Below are 22,855 nucleotides of genomic sequence, written 5' to 3'. Positions count from 1 at the left end.
CAAATCATCAACACATTTATTGAAAGCCTGATCAATTGTGGTGAACAGGTCTCTGTAAGAAACTTGGTGATATGCACCAGAATAAGCATTGATATATGGTCTGAAAATTCAGTCAGAGCAGAAAATCTGTCAGTTTCTTGCAGGATGAAGATGGTGTGGCCAGGCCAGCGTGCAGATGTTGGGTGCAAGGGCATGTTTGGGAAGAGTACCAAATGGCAGGTGAGAGTTGTAGCAGTCAAGGCAACTGAGTATTTACTGAACTTGAATATTTTTCAGAACACTGCTCTGTCCAATTATTTACCTGCTCTAAATTCATTAGAATTGATAAACTCATTAAAGGAAGTTAAAAAATTAACATGACCTCTAAATTGGTAAAATATATTGGTATTATTTTTGAGATGATGCTGGTTACCAGAAAGATCACATTAAGCTAGGAAAAGAAAGTTAATAGTAACTTCTATTATTAATTTTTCACCTCAGTTCACTGAAAAATATTTGACAATGAGATGGAAATTGTCTAATCCATGCTCAAATAATATTTTTGTGATATTTGCAATTTAAAACAGGCATTATGAATTGTAAACATCATACTTTCCATTTCTAGTTAAACTTGCAACCTCTACAAAGCATTGTCCAATAATCAATGGATGATAAGGCATATACTGTATTAAAACAATTATATATGCACTTGGAATTTTATTGTAGATTCTCATGATCAGAACTTTTCAGGAAATCTTATTTGGAGCTACAAAAATTTTCTGAATATTTTATGCCATTAGTTACAGTCGTAGAGCACTACAACACAGAAACAGGCTCTTTGACCCATCTAGTCTGTGGTAAACTATTATTCTGCCTCATGACGTTGACCTGCACCCAGACCATAGCCCTGCATTTTCTTCACATCCATGTACTTATCCAAACTTCTGTTCAATGTTGAAATCAAACCCACATCTACCACTTCCACCGGAAGCTCGTTCCACCCTCAGGGTGAAGAAATTTCTCCATGTGTTCCTCTTAAACTTTTCACCTTTCACCCTTAACCCATGACCTTGTGGTCCAGTCTCAACCTCAGTGGAAAATACTTGCTTGCATTTACTCTATCTATAACTGTCATAATTTTGTATACCTCGATCAAATCTCCCCTGAGTCTTCTACACTCTAAGAGAATAAAGTCTTAACCTATTCAGACTATCCTGATAACTCAGGTCCTCAAGTACTGATAGCTAATTTTACTGATAGCTTTCCTGTAAGTAGGTGACCAGAAATACACACAATACTCCAAATTATGCCTCACCAACATCTTATAGAGCTCTGGAGAGAGAGCAGAAGGAACAAATGAGGGGACAACTACACAGCCCATGAAGAGGTGTGAAAATGGGCACTACATGGCAGACTGTCAAACCTTCTATATAAGGTTTGTAATCGATCTATAAACTCTATAGCATTCAAAACCCAGGGTACTGTGAGATCCAGAACAGGTCTTGCAAATCCAAAAGAGAAGTTCCTTTCCATAAGAACTCATTGCAAAATGTTCAAAGCAAAACCAGCAAGTAGTTAACCTGGATCAGAGTTGTGGAGCCTTTGTGGGAAGAGAGGACAGTGTGGCAGGATTTGGAGTATTAATTTGGCGGAAACTGGAATCTCTAAGGTTGAGTTTTCAGGGGATGGGTGGAGGTCAGCTACTGGGGACATTTCTAGTGACATAAGGACTGAAAATCATTGAGGCTGTAGTTTATAAGGATACGGCCTGGATTGGAGAGCATGCCTTATGAGAACGGATTGACTGAACTTGGCCTTTTCTCCTTGGAGAGACGGAGGATGAGAGGTGACCTGACAGAGGTGTATAAGATGATGAGAGGCATTGATCATGCGGATAGCAGAGGCTTTTTCCCCAGGGCTGAAATGGCTAACATGAAGGGGAATACTTTTAAGGTGCTTGGAAGTAGGTACAAGGGGGATGTCAAAGGTAAGTGTTTCACACAAAAAGTGGTGGGTGCATGGAATGCACTGCCAGCGATGGCGGCAGAGGCTGATGCAATAGGGTCTTTTAAGATACTCTTAGATAGGTATATGGAGCTTAGAAAAATAGAGGGCTATGCACTAGGGAAATTCTAGGCAGTTTCTAGAGTAGGTTACATGGTTCGCACAGTATTGTGATACAAGGGCCTGTAATGTGCCGTAGATGTTCTGTATTCTATATTCCTGGAAAGGAGGACTTTGCCTAAAGATCCACAAGTGACAGGAATTGTTTGAGAGATCTATGGCAAGGGTTTGATGAGAAATCATAGAGAAGAGGGTGCAGAAGGCGAAGTGTAGGCAATGAACACATTCACAACAGACATGGAATTGAGAGAGTGAGTTGATTTACCACAGGCAAGTTCCAAGAGACTTCACAGTCTGGAACCTGCTCTTTGGAAGGACTGATGAAACAGATCTCACAGCCATGTTCTGTATAAGTGGTCCAAGCAATCTGGATGTAGAGTGATGAAAACAACACTGGTGACACCCAGGGATGCATTGCACAGTATGGAATGACATTCCACACCACAGTCAGCAGGCCAATCACACATGTGACCCAGAAGGAAAATCATTACCTCCTACATGGAAATCACAGGAAGTCTATGATTTTCTTCTACAGTTGACTTTTTTTTTAAAAAGATGAATCATGTTGAAAATAATGTTGTGCATTCTAGACACTTGGCACTAGATCTTGTCTATATCATGGATCAGGAAAACAAAACTGTCAATTTGAGCTGGTACTGCTCCATATTATCTGAATGAATTAAATTTAACAATTTGCTTGATAAGGATGCATCTTTACTATGCTGTAAGATATTTTGTTTATCACATCCTATTCTTTAAAATCAATGCAAACTGCCAGTGTTTTATTCATATGTTTCTCACGTACTTCTATCAAGATTTTATTTATAATTTCTCGAAAGGATTCTTATATCCAATAATTTCTTGTGAAACTTGGTGCATCTCATTGTTATGAGGACATGCATACTGTTCCTCTACTGAGCAGGTGATTGGGTCATCCTGTTCTGGTTCAGCATCAATGCTTCTCAGTACTAATGAGCAAGAGCCGCACAAGAGTAATCCAAGTTAACTTACTCATTTTCTACTTTTTTTCCAGAGAAAATACCTGATGTCACCTCAGCAACTCTTCCCAACAGACTAATTGAGACCAGGCACTCGCTGTGAGTAAAATCATGGTTCAAATTAAAACTTTGCCAGTCTGTGAAAGAGCATATCTTCACAGTGACATACAGTATCGCTGTGATCAGTATTGATCATGCACCCTGCTTTACTGGGATTGATAATTAATATTTCAGGAGGTATTTATTTAAAGAAAATAGTATTTTGCTGAAATGGTTTCTTTTGTAGTAGAAACTTTTCCTCTTTCCATATAAGCTGCTCGACAGAGTCTAACTTACCTTATCTGTGAGTTCACAGCCACACTAGCAAAACTGGTCTTCATGTATCAAAATCAATAAGCTTTCAGTATCTCATCTATATATAATTCAATCCCAAGTATGAAAGCTCAAAATACACAGTGGAGTTCATTCCTCATTCAGAGATGGACTCCAATCAGTGTGCCTGAGCTTAGAGATAACCCCTTCCCATCAGATCCACCACACCACTCCCACACCTACACCAACTAATGGTGTTGTGTATCAGGCATTTAAAACATTTTCTGTAGTTTTGATATCTTTGTGCATTTTGAATTTCACTAGATTTTGCCACTAATTCAAACAGGAATTCTTGCTATTCTCTCTGGTATTAGACCTATAATCTACCTTCTCCATTCTGTAATTTTCCTTTAACTATCTTCTCTCTTATGCAGATCAATACTATTTACATTTATCACCATGCAGGCAGCTTACTGACTGTACTGAGCATTTCCCTAAGTCTCCCAGTTTCATCTGCACTCTCACTTCTGCTAATCTTCATGACAGACTGTGCAGTCCTGATCTCCACTGTTCAGTCTACAACACTCTTGTGCAGATCAAACATGTTTACCAATTTCAGGCAATACTGGTGTGGGACTAACAATACCGGAAGAATATTAAATGTCCAACTGCCATGGGATGCCAAAGATAATATTATAATCAATGAAGTACGTATTTTGAACATGATGGGTCTGATATACTGGATGTGGAGATTGAATATGATGAAAGTTGTGCTGTGCAGAAAATATGGAATTATGTGGAGCTGCTCTGTTCGTGCCGTTTTAACACATCCATTGCATTAATAATTTGCTTGAGTGAGCATGAACTAATTTGAAATCTGGTATTTAAAGAACTCTCCAAGTATTTCAGTTGGAGCAAGTGGCCTTGTCTCAGAGATGCACAGCAAAGGTGGAATGGAACGTAAATGGGTAAAGAGAGCATCTCACATGGTACTACATTTCTGTAATTTACACCGTCAGGGCCCATTGGGTGATCTTGGGGCAGCAACTGTCCTGGGTTATTGTATTTGATTAGTTATGGTTGAAATCTGAATGGAAAGTTGCATGTACTGGATAGAGGTACACGGCTAAATAGCCATAAGATTGATAGGGGTGAAAGGTGACATAGACATGTTCTCTCAGCTCATACTGCATTTTTGGTAGCTCTTCCTCTTCTCCCTCAGTGGTGCTTCAACACCCTCCTCTCTATGGTCTAAAAGAGGGTATTAACAAAGAGTACCTCAGCCCTCTGTGGAGTAGATCTGTGGAAACCAGATCTGTGTAGAAAACTGCGTACAAAGGAACATCAAAGTTCTGTGCTTGTACAAAGGTTTGCATCCACATGGTTCACACAATGTTAAATTTCTGTTTCATATCATCGATGAAGCATTGACTAGAGGTCCAGCAGCTGGAATGTTTCAATCCACCAGGAATAGGGTGAGAGCTAACCAGAATCCGAATCAGAATTAAACTCAGGATTATTATTACTGATTTGTTTGGTGCCAGCAGTACAGTGCAAAACATAAAAGAGTTACAATAAGCTTCAATAAAAATGTAATAGAAATAAATAGTGCACAAGAGAAATAGCGAGCTGATGTTCATGGGTCCATGGATAGTTGAGAAATTTGATGGCAAAGGGGAAGAAGCTGTTCTTAAAACAGAGCGTCATTCTTCGGTCTCCTGTACCTCCTCACCAATTGTAATAATGTCCTGGATGGTGAAGTCTTTAATAACGGATGCTGCCTTCTTGAGGCTGTGTCCTTTGAAGATACGTATCTGTGGAGGGGAGGAGTATGCTCATGAGGACTAAGTCTACAACTCTCTACAGTCTCTCTCGATCCTGTTCATTGGAGCCTGCTTAGCAGGCAGTGATGCAACCAGTCAGAATGCTTTCTATGTAATCTATAGAAATTTGCTAGAGCCTTTGTTGACATATCAAATATCCTCAATCTCTAAAGGAACTATAGCCACTGGCATGTTTTCTTCATGATTGCATCGACGTGTTGGGCCCAGGATAGATCCTCTGAGATGTTGATGCCAGGAACCTGAAGTTGTTCATTGGTTCCACCACTGACTCCTCAGTGAGGACCTGTGTGTGTTCTCTCCACTTCTCCTTCCTGCAGTTCACAATCAGCTCCTTGGTCTTGTTGAGCCCATGGAGACAATGGAATATAGTCAGATCAAGGAAGGTTATTGTCTTAAACAACACACACACAAAATGCTGGAGGAACTCAGCAGGCCAGGCAGCTTCTATGGAAAAGAGTAAACAGTTGATGTTTCGAGCTGTGACCCTTCGTCAGGACTGGAAAGGAAAGGGGAGAGAAGTCGGGGGGGGGGGGGTAGTGGCAGGTGATAGGAGAGGGAAATGGAGTGAAGAGCTGGGGTTGATTAGTGAAAGAGATAAAAGGATGGAGAAAGGGGAATTTGATAGGAATGGGTAGAAGACCATGGAAGAAAGGAAAGGGGAGGAGCACCAGAGGAAGGTGGTAGGCAGGTAAGAAGAGAAGGTGTGCAAGGGAAAAAGAATGGGGTATGTTGAAGGAGAGGAGGGGGCAGTTACTGGAAGTTTGAGAAATCTATGTTCATGCCATCAGGTAGGAGGCTACACAGATGGAATATAAGCTGAATGTGGCAGTAGAGGAGGCCATGGATTAGCATGTCAGAATGGGAACAGTAAGTAGAATTTAAATAGGTTGCCAATCTACGTTGGTTCTCACCAATATAGAGGAGGCCACACTGGGAGCACCAGATACAGTAGATGACTCCAACAGACCGCAGGGGAAGTTTGGCCTCACCTGGAAGGACTGTTTGGGGCCCTGAATAGTAGTGAGGGAGGAGGTGTAAGGGCAGTTGTGAAACTTGTTCTGCTTGCAAGAATAAGTACCAGGAGGGAGATCGGTGTTGTCTTCTTGCCAAACATTTTCTGTGGTAGGCATGGTTTTCAATGATTAACACCTCCCTGCTGGTACAGCTCTTGCTGGAGCGGCTCCTGATGATGGTGATGGTCCACTTCTTCAGAGTTGTCAAAGTTATCTCAATTCTGTGTTAGTGAACTCTAAGCATTAGCCCTGTGGACAAACTTTCTCATGTGAACAGTCAAGAAACAGCAATGAGATTTTACTACTTGCTTACACGTTTTTCCATCAAGACATCAACCTCCCAGTTGTCATGTTTTTGCTTAATTTCACTGTTGAATTTCAGCAAACCATTGGGAAAAATCTACATTAATCTCAATCTAAGTGAGCTACACAATGTTCAAATTGGAAATGACAATGCTCCTTGCTTTAGATGGGTATTTGCATGCAAAGTAATTCCTGGAATTAAACATGGAAATCAATGAACTGGAACTGCTTGAAATTGGTTCCCCCTTTTCAGTAAGTAATGAAATCTCACAGCTTTCTTGACTTACCCGTGTGAGGAAGGCTTTGGTCACCGAGCTTACTTCGGGTGCACCTGATAAAATTCGAGGTGACTGGAGGAGTGGACGAGGAGCAACAACAGCAGGAGAACCAGCAAGAGCAGCAATTGCAGAGAGGCATCACTCGCTGAAAATCTGTCTGTAAGAGAATGCTGCCGAATACCACTATCCAGGCTGCTGGACTAAGTGCTGAAGAATGCACTGAAGCATGGTGCAGCCGATGGAAAAGGTTTGTGGGAAGGACCATAACTTCTGCACTTGGACATTGAGGAGCTAAGGTAGGTGGGGAAGCACCTCGAGCAATGAAAGGGCATTTTGCCCCATGGAAGCAATGGTGCTACAGTTAAGAAAAAGTGTTAACATTACTGAAATACTAAGAATGTAAAGAATTATACACTGTGATTTTCATTTTGTGTATGTACAGTATTTTATTATGAATGTAGTTTATTTTTCAAATAAAAGGAGAGGCATAACCACAATACAGAATGCTAGGCAGACAATAAGCTACTCGAACTGACTGAATTCTAATATCTCTAGGCTCATTGCTTATCACTTTATTCTTGCTGGACTGAAACATTCTACCAACAGGATCTGCAGGTAATTCTTTATTAGTGGAAAGTTAAATGTGTAACATAATTTAAAAACACATACCTACAAACCTTTGCACATCTAGGACTCTTTCATGTTTCTTTTCCAAATCTTCTGTGGCCTCATCAGACATATTGCTCAGATTCCTGAGCTGAGTGCTGAGATGCTCTATGTCAATATTTTTGAAGATTTGCTGGTTTTACTCCATAACCTGGTCCCAAAATCTCCCCAAAGACTTGGCAATTTCATCTGAGAATACAAGGTGCTCCCTCTTGGAGAAAAAAGAAAAATCTGCTGGCACCACCACTACTGGTTTCTATCTAGTCATCTGATTGTCAAGGCTGGGGAGCAGAGTTTAGCTGAGAGAATCTCAAGAAATGGCAGGAAAATAAATAAACATTCAAAAATATTTAAATTCAATTTAGTTTTAAGAAGTTGTATATTCGATAATATTGCAATTATGACAAAATAATTGTAAAGAATCGATTACATAAAAATTATAGGTAAAAAGCATTTATGGAGGAGGGATACAACTTACAGCAATCTTCACCTGTGGATAATGCAGGCTACTGCTTTGCCAAACACTAACCATAATGCAAACTGACCCCTATTTTATTTTTAAGTATAGAATAGCATATATTCTAAGGTATAATATCTTTTATGCAATATCTTTTCTTGTTACAGTTCTTCTTGCATGGTTGAGAGTTACTGTGGAGGATAGTTAATGGAAGTAACATCCCAAAAATCTTAATATTGATTGAAGAACACTATCAACATTCAGTCCCCAGTTCCAGCTTAATTTATCATTTCATCCGCACTATTAAGAGATAATTTAAATGCATATCTTCCACTCGAGCATTGAAAAAGTTGATTGAAAGCCTGATTACATCATATTGCGTGCTGCTGTTCATGCATAAATTAAAAACCTTAAAAATGAGGGTGTTTTAAATAAAGCAAACATTCTATGAAAATATTTGAAACTCCCACGTTTCTATAACACATATATAGAACTATTTGTTGGTGCTGTAAATGTAGAAATAACAACATGTAAGATCAAAATGACCCTGGGTAATGTGGCTGACCCTAATCATTTTACAAAAATCTCTTAGGTACCTGGCTTTGTGTTTACTTGAACATTGTCTCAAAGTTTTCAGGGTGCAGCATTTCAGTTTGCTAACTGAATTTAAACTTCATAACTGCCACAGTGGGATTTGAGCTCAAGTCTCTAGATTATTAGTCAAAACTATGGGATTACCGATCCAGTAGTTATACCACTTCATCAACATTTCATCCATGTCTGATTCAGCAATGATTAGGCTGTTAAAGTTACAAATGAAGCAATTTCTTTGGAGTGAAACAAATTTAATTTAATATCATAATATGTGATCCATTTCTGCCAATCTTAAAAACATCACCTTTCACTTTGTAGCAGTTATTCAGAACTGTCTGCACCCAGTTAAAGAACTCTATTCCCAACTCACTAATGTACAGGTATAGTTAGATTTTAAAAACACTCTTCCCTTTATTTATTCATTGGTATTGGTAATGTCAGCACTTAATGTCCATCTCTAACTACCTCCAAAGTGACAACACAGTTAAAAGTCCATTGGTGGATTTAGAGCAACTTATAGGCCAGAATGAATGAGGGGGGCAAATTTCCACCATATAGGCATCAATGAACTAGAGGAGTCTTATAACCATCCAGCATTTTTTAAAATTCCTAGTTTATTTACTTACTGATGCCTTCCTGTCAGTTTGAACCAGTCTAGCCATTCTCTTCTGAACTCTCTCATTAACAAGTGTTTTTGCCCACAGAACTATCATTCACTGGATTTTTTTTTGTTTCTCCACACCATTCTCTGTAAACTCTAGAGCCTGTTCTACATGAAATCCTCGGAAGATCAGCAGTTTCTACGATGCTCAAACCACTCCGTTTGGCACCAATAATTATCGCATGGTCAGTCACTTGGATCACATTTCTTCCACATTCTGTTGTTTGGTCTGAATAACAACAACAACTGAACCTCTTGACCATGTTTATCATGTAAATACCATTGTGACCCAAGAATAATGTGGTGTGGAGCCATCACTGTTGTTTAGATGTGATTATAATCACAATTGCATCGGCCGTTTCTAGGAATGTGGATATAGTAACTTATTAGTGAAATATAATTTGACAGTAATTTCTTATGTTTTCTAACTCCAGAAACTAATCAGAAGAAAAATACAGAAGATGGGAATACGTGTCTACTTTGTTTATTTTTCTTTAGCGAGGTGCTCACATATAACACAGTGAAATAGTAACATATGCCATTCACGTACTGTTATATATGACCCATAATGAACTATGAAAACAAAGAAAGATTGCTTAATCAAACAATATATTTACAATATTACTGAAATACTAAATATACTCCTCCCTGCTTACCTTTCCATTCCAACTCAATATAGAATGCATTTCAACTCAAATATGTAACATATTGCTCTCTAATCATCGTACAGACAGACACACATTATATACATATATATCTATAGTATACCATGCCTCAGGTTCTGGGGCCTCCTCTTTGGTAATTATGGGAGATGACTATGCTATTGCAGAAAGTGGTTCTGGACACCATTCTTCTCAAACAGCTGATTGTATTCTCCTCAAGTGATCAATGTGTCATCTCCAGATGACATCAGATGCAATCATCACTGTGTAGGAGAGTGATCCAGTTCTGTCCTTAATCTTTCCAAGAACCCACTTTTGATTACCTCTGTAGTCCCTCGCCAGTATGTTTGACAAGGATTGAAACATCAAACCTTCCTGTTTGAGGAGCCCTCATTTTGTCCCAATTGCATGACCTGCATACTCATTCTGAGATTGCATTTGAGGACATTCAAGTGTAAACACAAGGAATGACCCAAGAAGAGCATAATTAGTGGGTTAGTTAGTGTTGGTTGTGTAGTGTGACGCATTGTGACATGTAGCTCCTCCAACACTTTAACTCTTAGCTTGGATGGTACAACAGCTCTCATTCTCTGCATTGCTTGCCTCCTGTTAGTCTTCACATTGTAAATCTCAAGGCTACCTAGTCCTGCGTCACTCTCATCATAATCAGAATGTTCATCAACAGCATGCAGATAAGTGCTCTTTTTGAAATTGCAACTTGACTTTTTATCTTTATCTCTTCCCTGTACAGTGAATTTATTTTAGTCTACCTTATATACTCTTTGGATGTGTCCTACTTCATAACATTTTCTGCAAGTTTTACTTTTAAATCTTTGATGTTCTGGTGTATGCAAGCCCCTGCCACAATGATAAAATAATTTGTTTGGCCAGATCTGCTTGCTTTAAAATACTGCTCAATTTGTTCAGTATACATAATAATTAACTGTTGTGCAATTGAATGCGTCTATCTTTCCAATGTAGCTAGCCACTTCTGTTTTTTAAAAATGTATTATTATCACCTGGTACTCACTGTTTATGAACCCCTGAATTTCATCCATTTTCTGCCTTTCTTTTAACTCAACTCTCTCCCCTTGTGAAGAAAAATGTACTGTGCTTCAATGGGTACATAGATAATTCAGGTTCATTTTAAAGCTCCTTTGTCACTACTGTTATTATTTGTAACTCCAGAAAATAATCAGAAGAAAAATATGGAAGATGGGGATTTATGTCTACTAAGTTTCTTTTTCTTTATTGAGGTGCTCACATATGATGTGGTAGCATAATGATGTTTGTCATTCATGTACTTTTACATATAAGTCATAAGCAAACAGAGATCACCTGGTCAAACAATATATTTACAAATATTACTGAAATATTAACTACACCACTTAAGTCTGCTGCAAATTTTAAGCTCAAGGACAGGTGGATTTTGGGCAGGCTGAGGTAGGTAATTATGTGGGGAAGTAAGATTCATCAAAACTTTCAGCACAATTGCTAACCAACTGCTCATTTCTGGGATTTTACAAGTACCCTACTCACTGGAGGTGAGTTGGGCATTAGCCAAGCCATGTCAAGTATTAGCACTTGGTAACGGTTTCAGCAGTGGCTTGAAATTTGCTAGTGAAACAAAGATGAGATTGCAACACATTGCCATGGAGATGTTGAAAGTTCAGGCTTCCCATTAATATTAATGGATCAAATGCTTAAAGTTGATTTGACAGTTACTTCAGCAGGGTTTTGAAAAGAGCTCTTGTGAAGATAGCAGTGTCTTCAAACATTGGATGCATTCAACAAATGGAGGAACAATTACACAATTTCTCTTTAGTTGTGGGTGTCCTGGGCAGGTTGGCATTTATTAGCCATCCCAGATTATCCTTGAACTTGGCGGGAAGTTCAGAAGCACATTTTGGCCAGTTAGGACAAGGGAGATAGTTTACCTTCCCTGAACTACAGCAGTGAAACAGATGATTTTTTTTTTAATGACAATCTGCTAGCTTCATGACCACAATTATTAGTATGCCAGACCTATTTATTTAACAGAACTAACATTTTTCATTTGCCTTTGTTAGATCTGAACTCATTTGTCTTTTGCCAAGATGTCAGGATTAGCATAGTTACATACATAGAAATTTTCATCACTGATGTTAGCTTAAGCCAGAGTTAGTCTTTTCTGCCTTGCTGCTGCTTACTCATATTGCCCCTGTGATGTTCCAGTGGACCTTTCAATAAGTTTAGTAAGCTACTGTAGCTTGATATTCCACAGGCTTTAAGGCTGGGATCACAGCCACTAAACAAGTAATGGATTAATCCAGGATCAAGCACAACAGTTCCTTTCCAATGAATGGGAGAAATCAGCTGCTGGGAGAAAGTGAATTTTTTAAAAATTTGTTTCTATATTTAAATTGTAGCATGTGCATTTGTACTTAAGTTGTTAAATGCTCATAAAATACTTTAATATTTGTAATTTTAATTTTTTTTTAAACTTTCCCCAGGATTTGCAAAATGCTCGGAATGCCAGAGATATTCATAAACATTCAACGGTGCCAATCGTGTCGACACATTTCACAGTCTGTGGGCAAAGCTGTTCTGAGAATCTGATGGGATCCCTGTGGAAGATTACATCAGAAGCCATGCTACAACAAACAGAATTGTACAGGAGCAGGCAGAAGAGGATACTGAAGCAACCGTCCTTCTCACTCTTTGGATTACGAGCCAGGTAATCGAATTGCTATACAATAGGGAATCGATTGTTGAGAGCAATCATTATTCATAATAATAATAGCAGTCATCTATGCTGGGATCTTGTGAGTGTGAAGTGGAAAGGTTAGCTAGAGAGATATATACAAGGGATCAGGAGAACCCAGTTCTGAACAACAGAATGGAAAACAATACAGTGGAGTCAGCATCACAAGAGAGATACCACCTCTATGGGAGTGACTAAACAAAACCACAGATTCAGCTTCCTTGACACAGGCTTCTGAGAAAGACACAGCAGGTTGTCAGGCACATCTGAGGCATTCCTCAGGAAGAGCTACTCTCTGCTGGACCACCGAACACACACTGCCAGTCACCATGGAGATCATCATTCCTTTGTTTTCTTTGCTCTAGCTCCTTCCAATTTGCCACGAGAGGTACAGTGTATCAGGATCCTCTCAACTGGCTGCACATAAAGCGTAAAGGGAAGTTTGGAAATAGATTGTTACCATGACAACACCTTAAGTTAGAAGGAGTAGTGCATTCAAAGTTGCTTCTCTGGCTGGTTTCCCACAGGTAAAGAATGCCATTGATTGTGCACACACGGCTGTACAGGAACCTCTACATCAACTGGCAGATTTGATCAATATATGTCTGTTAATGAATCAATTGGATTCCATTAATATGGAGCTGGTGTGCAAATACAGACAAGGTTCATGTCAGTGTGTGTGATATTCTGGGAGCTGTTCTGATGCCGTCGTACTGCAACACTCCAAAATTATGGAGTTCTTTTATCGGGTGCCATTGGCGATAAAACATACCTTCTTTAAAATTTGGCTCAGAATATCAGTCAGGAATCCCACACATTACAATCAAGCCAGATTCCAGACTTTTGAGGAACAGATTTCCAGGTTTCCACTGCACTTTGTAGCTAAACATGCTCCATAATTTGAACTCCAGAAGGTATAACTCTGCTCTTACAATAATGTCCCCTTATCTACCCCCACATCAAAGAAATTGGGTTTCTCTGCCTCCACACCATGAAATACCTTTATTATTTTAATCACCTCAGTTGGATTATCCTTTGTCTTTTTATTTTTTGAGGAATACAAACCAAATTAATGCAAACAATTCAACTCTATTCAACTTTTGAATCCCACTCTCACTGTTGTAGTCCAATCTCCTTTGAAAAAAATGTTGCATTTAATAGGCATACTATCATTTGTGCTTCGTGTATGAGGGCATTCAAACCCTTTGCTTCTTCATGTGCCCTAATTCCTCTCTTTGTAAAATTCCCATTCCCATTCTGACACATCAGTCTATGGCCTCGTCTTGTGCCATAATGAGGCCCCCCTCAGGGTGGAGGAGCAACACTTTACATTCCATCTGGGTAGCCTCCAACCTGATGATTTCTCCTTCTGGTAAAAAAAAGTTAAACCCAGTTCCTTCCCCCTCTCTTTTTTTCAGGCCTCTTACCTATTCTCACCTGCATATCACCTCCCCCTGGGTCCCCTCCACCTTCTGTTTCTCCTATGGTCTGCTCTCCTCTCCTATCAGATTCCTTTCTCTCCAACCCTTTATCTTTCCTGCCCACCTGGCTTCACCTATCATCTTCTAGCTATCCACCTTCCCTTTCCTCCCACCTTTTTATTCTGGCATCTTCCACCTTGCTTTCCAGTCCTGAAGAAGGGTCTTGACCCAAAACATTGACAGTTTATTCATTTCCAAAGGTGCTGCCTGATGTGGAGATCCTCCAGCAGTTTGTGTGGTGTTGCTTTGGATTTCCAGCATCTGCAGAATCTCTCATGTTTATATTCTGATTTGTTTTTCTCCTCCTCAGTGTTGACCACCATTGTTACAAATTTGACCATAACCTGGCAAATCTTAAACTGTAATTATTTACACTCTTCAATTCAACCAACTTTGCTTCTTAACTTAGAACCATCCACAGTCTCAGAAGTGTGACTAGTCTTTTCTTTCTCAAAGTCACTGCAGAAACCAATGAAAAGCTGAGACTGAAGCAAGTACTCAGGAAAAATGGCTTACTATAGTTCACCAAACCACTTAAATTTTCCAGTTTATCACGAAAATTAATCTTCCCTCCAATGACACTAATGACACTTCATTCTGCCTTGGGAAAGCAGCATACGTAATCAAAAGACTTCTCTCTTCACTCCCTGTCCATAAGATCACAAGATATAAGAGCAGAATCAAGCCAGTTGCCCCTTCAGGTCTGCTCTGCCATTCAATCATGGATGATCCTTTTATCCCCTCCTCGGCCCGACCCCCTGGCCTCCTCCCTGTAACATTTGATGCCATGTTCAGTTGGGAACCTATCAATCGTTTCCTTAAATACACACAATGACGTGACCTCCACAGCTGCCTTTTGTAATAATTCACCATTCACCACCCTCTGGCTAAAGAAATTTCTGCACATCTGTTTTAAATGGACACCCCCTATCCTGAGGTTTTATCCTTGTGTCCTAGACTCCCCATCATGGGAAACATTCTTTCCACATCTACTCTGTATAGGCCTTCCAACATTTGAAAGGTTTCAATGAGATCCCCCCTCATCCTTCTAAATTCCAGTGAGTACAGTCCCAGAGTCATCAAACATTCCTCATATGATAACCCTTTCATTCCCGGAATCATTCTTGTGAACCTCCTCTGAACTCTCTCCAGTGCCAGAACATCTTTTCTCAGATGAGGAGCCCAAAACTGTTCACAATACTCAAGGTGAGGCCTCACCAGTGCCTTATAAAGCCTCAGCATCACATCCCTGCTCTTGTATTCTGGACCTCTTGAAATGAATGCTGACGTTGCATTTGTCTTCCTCACCACTGACTCAACTTGCAAGATAACCTTTAGGGTGTTCTGCATAAGGACTCCCAAGTCTTTGCAACCATCTACAAAAACAGACAATAAATGACAGCTAAATGTTAGAACCCCAAAGTCCCCCCAGATTGCCCCTCCCGCGCGTAAGCAGCAGCAAGCCACAATCCCCCTCCCCCATCAGCAACAAAAAGCAAACATCAGCAGCGCCACTGAGCACTCAAGCATGAGCAAAGCAATAGCAAAGGCACAGACTTGCAGTTACCGCAAAGGCTTTGCATTTCACCCGGTATTCGACATACTGCAGGTTCTCTCGCTCCCCTGATAAGGGAGAAAGAGGTGTCTCCATTTTCCCAGTGAGTGTGAAGATATAATAAACAACTTGTCGGTTTATGATGTTATGTCCATAATGTCACTTTTTTCGAGCTCTGTGCCTGAAAATTGCAAAAATCCTGTGTCTCCAGGAGCACAGCAGATACTCCGACTCCCCCAACGACACAGGGGTCTCCTGTCGTAACACTGACCATCGATCTGCCCATTTCCAGAGTCCTGAGATCCTAGGTTTCCGAATTCCAGCTGGACTCTTAGGCTGGACCTTTGGCGGGCCGAGAAACAGCCAGTTTTGGAACCCCGAGAGCAGGTCACATTCCTGAAAAGAACCATAGTCAGCGTGTAACTCCAGATCAGGGTCTTCAAAAGAATACTGAAAGGGGAAAATAGAGATATTACAGATATTCCATTATCTAAATCTTTTATATATAGTATAAAAAGAAACAGTCCCAACACCAACCCCTGTGGAACACCACTAGTTACTGGTAGCCAATCAGAAAAGAATCCTTTTTTTCCCCACTTGCTGCCTCCTACCAATCAGCAAATGTTCCAACCATGCAAGTAGTTTTCCTCTAATGCCATGGGCTCTTAACTTGGTAAGCAACCTCATGTGTGGCACCTTGTCAAAGGTCTTCTGAAAGTCCAAATATACAGTAACGACTACATCTCCTTTATCTATCCTACTTGTCATCTCCTCAAATAATTCCAACAGGTATTTTCCCTTAAGGAAACCATGCTGACTTTGTCCTATCTTGTCCTTTGTCACTAAGTATTCTATAACCTCATCCTTAATAATGGACTGCAACATCTTACCAACCACTGAGGTCAGGCTAACTGGTCTATAATTTCCTTTCTGCTGCTTTCCTCCTTTCTTAAAGAGTGGAGTGACATTTGCAATTTCCCAGTCCTCCGGCACCATGCCAGAGTCCAATGAAAGATCATTACTAATGCCTCAACAATCTCTACCTCTACCTCTTTTAGAATCATAGGGTGCAGTTCATCTGGTCCAGGTGACTTATGCACCTTTAGGTCTTCCAGCTTTTTGAGCACCTTCTCCCTTGTAATAGTAACTGCACTCACTTCTCTTCCCTCACACCCTTCAACATCTGGCACACTGCTAGTGTCTTCCACAGTGATGGTAGAAGGTATAAAAGTTTAAGAAAGTGTAGCACCAGACTTAAGGACATCCTCTGGCCATTTCTAAGGTTCTTAAATAAACCCCTTATATGATAAAGATTAACTCTTGATCTCAATGTATCTCATCATGGCATCTTATTTTGCTGACCTGCTCTGTAATTTGTCTGCAATTGTAAAACTATATTCAGCATTCTGTTATTATTTTTATTTAATATATTTATGTTTGGAATGATGCCTTTCACTGTACCTCAGTACATGTGACAATAATAAATCAACTCCCAATTCTCTCTTTCCACCTCTCAAACGATTACCAAACTAAGCCTCAAAATTATCAACAGTTCTTGAGTAATTTTTGCTGATTATCTTTTTCACATGATTAAGTCCCTTCTGTCAAACTATGCAGGCAACATCCATTATAACTCTATCCACCATACTAATGACCTCAAAAATCACAGCCAGGTTTGTCAGAGATCCACTGCACTTCACAGTTCATTATGACCTCTTTCATAACTTCATAATCCATCTGCTCAGTTACACTGATAGATTCCAGTTAGGTCCATATTAAGGAAGGATGATCACAAACAAGAGAAAATCTGCAGATGCTGGAAATCCAAGCCACGCACAGAAAGTGCTGGAGGAACTCAAGCAGGCCTGAGAAAAGTACAGCCGATGTTTCGGGCTGAAACTCTTCGGCAGGACTGGAGAAAAAAATTCTGAGGAGTAGATTTAAAAGGTGTGTGGAGGGGAGAGAGAAGCACAAGGTGATAGGGGAAACCGGGAAGGGGAAGGGATGAAGTAAAGGGCTCAGAAGTTGATTGGTGAAAGACAAGCTGGCAGCAAGCAGCGAAGACATGGTAGTGGGACTGGGTGAGCATGGGATCAAAGAATGAGAGGGTCGCAGAGATCACAGAAGGGGAGCAGTGACAGAGGGTTTCATTGAACTCCCGTCAAAGGGAAAATTTAAACTTCCTCAGGGTAGGCATGCCTGGAAAAGGCTTTGCCATGTAGTAATCCAATCACAAACAAGAGAAAATCTGAAATGATGATTATTTTTAGGTGATTTCAAAAGACAAGGTAAAATTAAAAGATGAAGAAATCTGAAACAAATTCTCACTCTTAGGTATACTGTAACTTAAAATCACTGCAGCACTGTTCAGAAGCTTGGAAGGGAAATAGCTGTAAGAGAAGAAATGCACTTTGCAATCTCTGTAAACAGCACCACTACATAAAATATTTGGAGGAGCACCTGTTATACAGAGTAAAAATCTTGGGTTTGTGAGACTGGAGAAAAACAAGCAAAGAAATCAACTTTCCAATGCAAAAGAGAAGTAGTCTGACAAATGCAGGTTGACGGTGATGATTAAGTGATGCTTGTGATGGTATCGGCAGGGAACTAAAAAGCATTAGTAGCAGAGAGTGTGGGTGTTGCAGTTATTGTCGTTGGGAGTGACAAGGCAAAATTCTTGAGAAGCGGTTTAATCCTATTTTAACTTCTTGCACAGATTGCGCTCCATCTGCTTACTAAATCCAAATCTACAGGAGCAGTATGTGGTTGCCAAGTGTGTACAAATTTGCTGCTTGGAAACCCTTTGGAAATGTGTTCTCCAGGGGTTTCTTTTTGAAAGTAGGAAGCTATTGCCATTATGGATTAGTGCATAGTTTTAATAAATGTCAGAGAACGTAGCGTCGCATTGCACCATCGGAGATACGTTGATATTAGTGTCATGGATTTTTGCTGAAACTATTTCTGAAATACACAGTCCACAAAAAAACAAGTTTAATGCAAGTGATGCATACTAGTATTATGGCAAGATGCAAACAATCGTGACTGCTTAAAATTAATGCACAAAATTAACAGTGCAAATTTTTGGGGCAGATCGTCCCTGGTCTAAGACCATGGCTGACTACCCATAAGCCACACTGTTTCTTCCAGCACAGTACTGCATTTAATCTCCCACCAGAAGGCCAGCTCATGGATTAGCAAAGCATTGAAGACTGCTGGGCAATTTCCTATACAAGGTAAGGCTAGACTCACAAAATGGCTTTGAGAGTCAATGGGACCCTGACCCCATTATCACCAAAAAAAAACCTGAATGCTTCTTAGTGTTTTTTGACATTCAAAAGCATTTAAAGTCACTGGGAATCTATTAAAAAATGGTCAAAATTGCTGTTAAAAAAACATTAGAGACCTAGGGGTACCACAGACAGAAAAATTGTTCTTAAAAATTAAACTGTTAATTAAATCAAATAAAAGTCTCTTACAGCTGACTTCTCCCATTGATTTCAGTGAGTCTGCTGCTCTGGGCACAGGTTCAAAGGCTGGAAATCTGCAGTTTCATCTGTGGGAGACCTGCAAAAGTTTTCAGTTTCCTACTGGCACAGTACAGGTGAAGCAGAATTCTGCCCTTCAGCCCGCACAGGGCAAAAGCCCAGTTTTGGGATAATCGGGTGGCAGATCCAGAAGGATCTTTGTGGAAAATAAGGTATGATATACAGTATATCATAATGTAAAGCAATGAACTATCTGCTGGAAGAATTCATAAACACAACAGACGCTGCAGATGCTGGAAGTCCAAAACAACACATATATAATGTTAGAGGAACTCAACCGATCAGGCAGCATCCACGGAAAGGAATAAACTGTCAACTTTTGGGGCTGATACCCTTTATCAGACTTACTCTGTTTTACTCATGATGCCTCAGAAGCCCAAGTTAATAAAGAGATATCAAAAATTATGTCTACCTTCTACTTTTCAGATGTCTGGTGACTATACATCATGGTGCTCATTGCTAACCTTTGTTGCCCTACAAACACTGAGCAGCAAGAACCTCTGACAGAGAGAGAGGAAGATGTAGAGGATGAGAGATAGAGAAGAAGAAAGCAAGGAAGACATGCCAGGATCAATATTGTTTAAGCATGAAGGAATCTTTGTATACAGTCAGTGAAAGCTAAGTAAAAATGTTACCAAGTGCTCTATGTCCTCAGTTTTAGTTCTCTCACCAGTAACTGGGAAATTGAGGGGTTCAAATTCCAACACAGAACTGTGCGAGTGTTGTACTATTGAAGGTGACATCTTTAAACACAGACCAGTTTTCCATCTCTTGGCCCTGGATAGTAATTATATCTTAATTAACAGCATTGTAATAAATAATCTAGTCACTGTATATTGCTACTTGTAGAATCTTACTCTATGATGTAGCTTGATGGCTGTGTTGATTGGCTACTAGCATTGTATAAGAGGTCCTCATGAAGAGCCTCAACTCGAAACATTGACTTTTTATTCCTCTCCATAGATGCTGTCTGACCTGCTGAGTTTCCTTTGAACTTTGTGTGTGCTGGAGGAACTCAGAAGGTTGAGCAACATCTGAGGAAGGAAGGCAGTGGACAATGTTCAAATCAAAATCTTGCATCTGAATTGGATTGATTACCTGTTGTTGTTTTTTTAAAAAATTCTCCACCTTCTCCATATCAAGATGAACTGCAAGTAAGTTCCAGTTTCAATCCAATAATCTGTATCTTTGATATTGTGAAGGGACTGAAGATTTGGGTTGGATCGGATTGCATCATCACATTTTCTAATGTAAAAGACAGGTCATTTTTTAAACCTATGATTGAAATCAGATGCAACCTCAGAAAACAAACTGTTACAAAGTTTATTAAATCACTTCCATTACCTTCAGAATCATCAGAGACTCTGTCTCCTTCTCCTTCTTACATGTCAATAACGTTTGTAGACATGGTGACAGTTTCTACATCAATGGCATATAATTGCTTCTTCATCACTTCCCATGCCTTTTATTTCTCTTTATGGTTACGGTTTTATATTGCTATATTTCTTCACTATTCTTGGTTGGCGCGGCTGTAAAGAAACACAGTTTCCCTCGGGATCAATGAAGTATGTCTGTCTGTCTGTCTGTTCTGATGAACTTCCTCCACTGTAGTATTGGGAAGGCAAAGTTCCAGTGAATCACAGAAAAGTCACAGCAGGCCAGTCAGCCCAGCGAGTAGGTGAGTCTATACATGAATAATGCACAGTCTCCATTCTTCTTTCTCCTCCAGAAAGTCTAGTACTTTTATTTATTCTAATAATTTATCCTTTTGAATACCAGTACTCCATACTCCATCCCACCTCCAAAGTGCATTCTAGATCCCAAACACTTATGCCTAATTTTTTTTTCTTCTTATCATTTTATTTTCATTGGTAAATCACCATTATCCTTTGTTCTCTAGATCTTGGCCATTCCGCCAATGAGAGGAGTTGTCTCTATCTACTCTGCTTATTACCTTTGAGATTTTAAGCATTACTGTCAGATCCTCTGTCAATCTTCTCTATCCTGAAGAGAATAATTCCCAGCTTCCCCAGTGATTCATCCAGTACATCTCCCCTCAAAGGCCCCTCAGCTTTCCTAAAGTGAGATGCCTAGAACAGGACCACGGTAGCACAGTTTTATTGCTTCCTTGCTCTTTTAAATTCCTAACCACCTTCTCAATCTGCTTTGTCACTCTAAACAATTTAGACATTTAAGCTCCAAATCTTCCTGATCCTATACCCATTCTACAACTTGCTCCATCATTTCCCTCCAGCAATGAGGTATTCCCTTTAATCAGAACTACCAGCACCCTCCTCTTTTCCTCCCTTTCCACCTTTACTGAATTTAGGGATATTCTTTAGGTCTCAATTATTGCAACGTTCATAATCCATGTGATGAATTGTGCCCCCAATTCTCCAACTTTATTCATGTTCCTGTCATGAAATGTGGTGCTTTGTGTCAGAAGTACATTGCAATACATCATTTTTAAAAAACTATAAATTACAATAAGTATATACAAAAAAATTAAATAGTGCAATAAGAGAAAAAAAAGTGAGGTCATGTTCATGGGCTTTTTGAACATTCAGAAATCTGACAGCAGGGGGAAGAAGCTGTACTTGAAATATTGAGTGTGTGTCTTCAAGCTCCTGTATCTCTTGTTTGATGGTAGCAATGAGAAGAGGGCATGATCTAGGTGATGGGTTTTTTTTGATGATGGATGTCACATTTTTGAGGCATTACCTTTTGAAAGTGTCCTTGATGCTAGGGAGTTGGTGCCTATGATGGAGCTGACTGAGTTTACAACTTTCTGCAGCTTTTTATGATCCAGTGCAGTGGACCCTCCATACCAGGTAGTGATGCAACCAGTTAGAATGCTCTCTTCAGCACATCTTGCAAATGTTTTAGGGGACGTGCCAAGTCTCCTTAAACTCCACATGAAATGTAACCACTGTCATGCCTTTTTTGTAATTGCATCAAAATATTGGGCAAGGGATAGATATTCAGAGTTGTTGACAACCAAGAACCTGAAACTGTTCACCCTTTCCTCTGCTAATCACTTGGTGAGAACTGTGTGTGTTCTCTTGACTTCCCCTTCAGGGTGTCCGCAGTCAGTTCCTTGATCTTACTGACAATGAGTGCAAGGCTGTTGTTGCCACATCGTTCAAGCACTTTGTCTATTTCGCTCCTGCACACATCCTTGTCACCATCTGAAATTCTACTGACAATTGCTGTGTTATCAGTAAATTCATGGATGATGTTTTATCTGTGCCTAGCCATCTAGTCATAGGTGTAGGGAGAGTACAGCAGTGAGCAAACTAAGCATCCTTGAGATCAGTCCTTGCTTTCCAAACACAAATAAATACTACCTCTCAGAATCCACTCCAACAACTTTATGGTCTTGATTTAAAGCTCACTGACCTATTTCATTGCTACTAACCTTTTTAAATAAAGGTGCAACATTAACTGTTCTCCAATATTCTGCTACCCCACCTATGGCTAAAAAAATTACAAAAATCTCTGCCAGGACCCTAGCAATATTATATCTTGCTTCCCATGACATCCTGCCATCTACCTTTAAGTGTTTCAGGGCTTCCACCTCCTCCTCCTCCATAATGTTGATGCACTCCAGACCAAAATATCACATTCCCTCCTTTCAATT

This window comes from Hypanus sabinus, chromosome 15 (assembly GCF_030144855.1).
Source record: "Hypanus sabinus isolate sHypSab1 chromosome 15, sHypSab1.hap1, whole genome shotgun sequence".
In the NCBI taxonomy this organism is placed as follows: Eukaryota; Metazoa; Chordata; class Chondrichthyes; order Myliobatiformes; family Dasyatidae; genus Hypanus; species Hypanus sabinus.
This window is presented reverse-complemented; position numbering follows the sequence as displayed.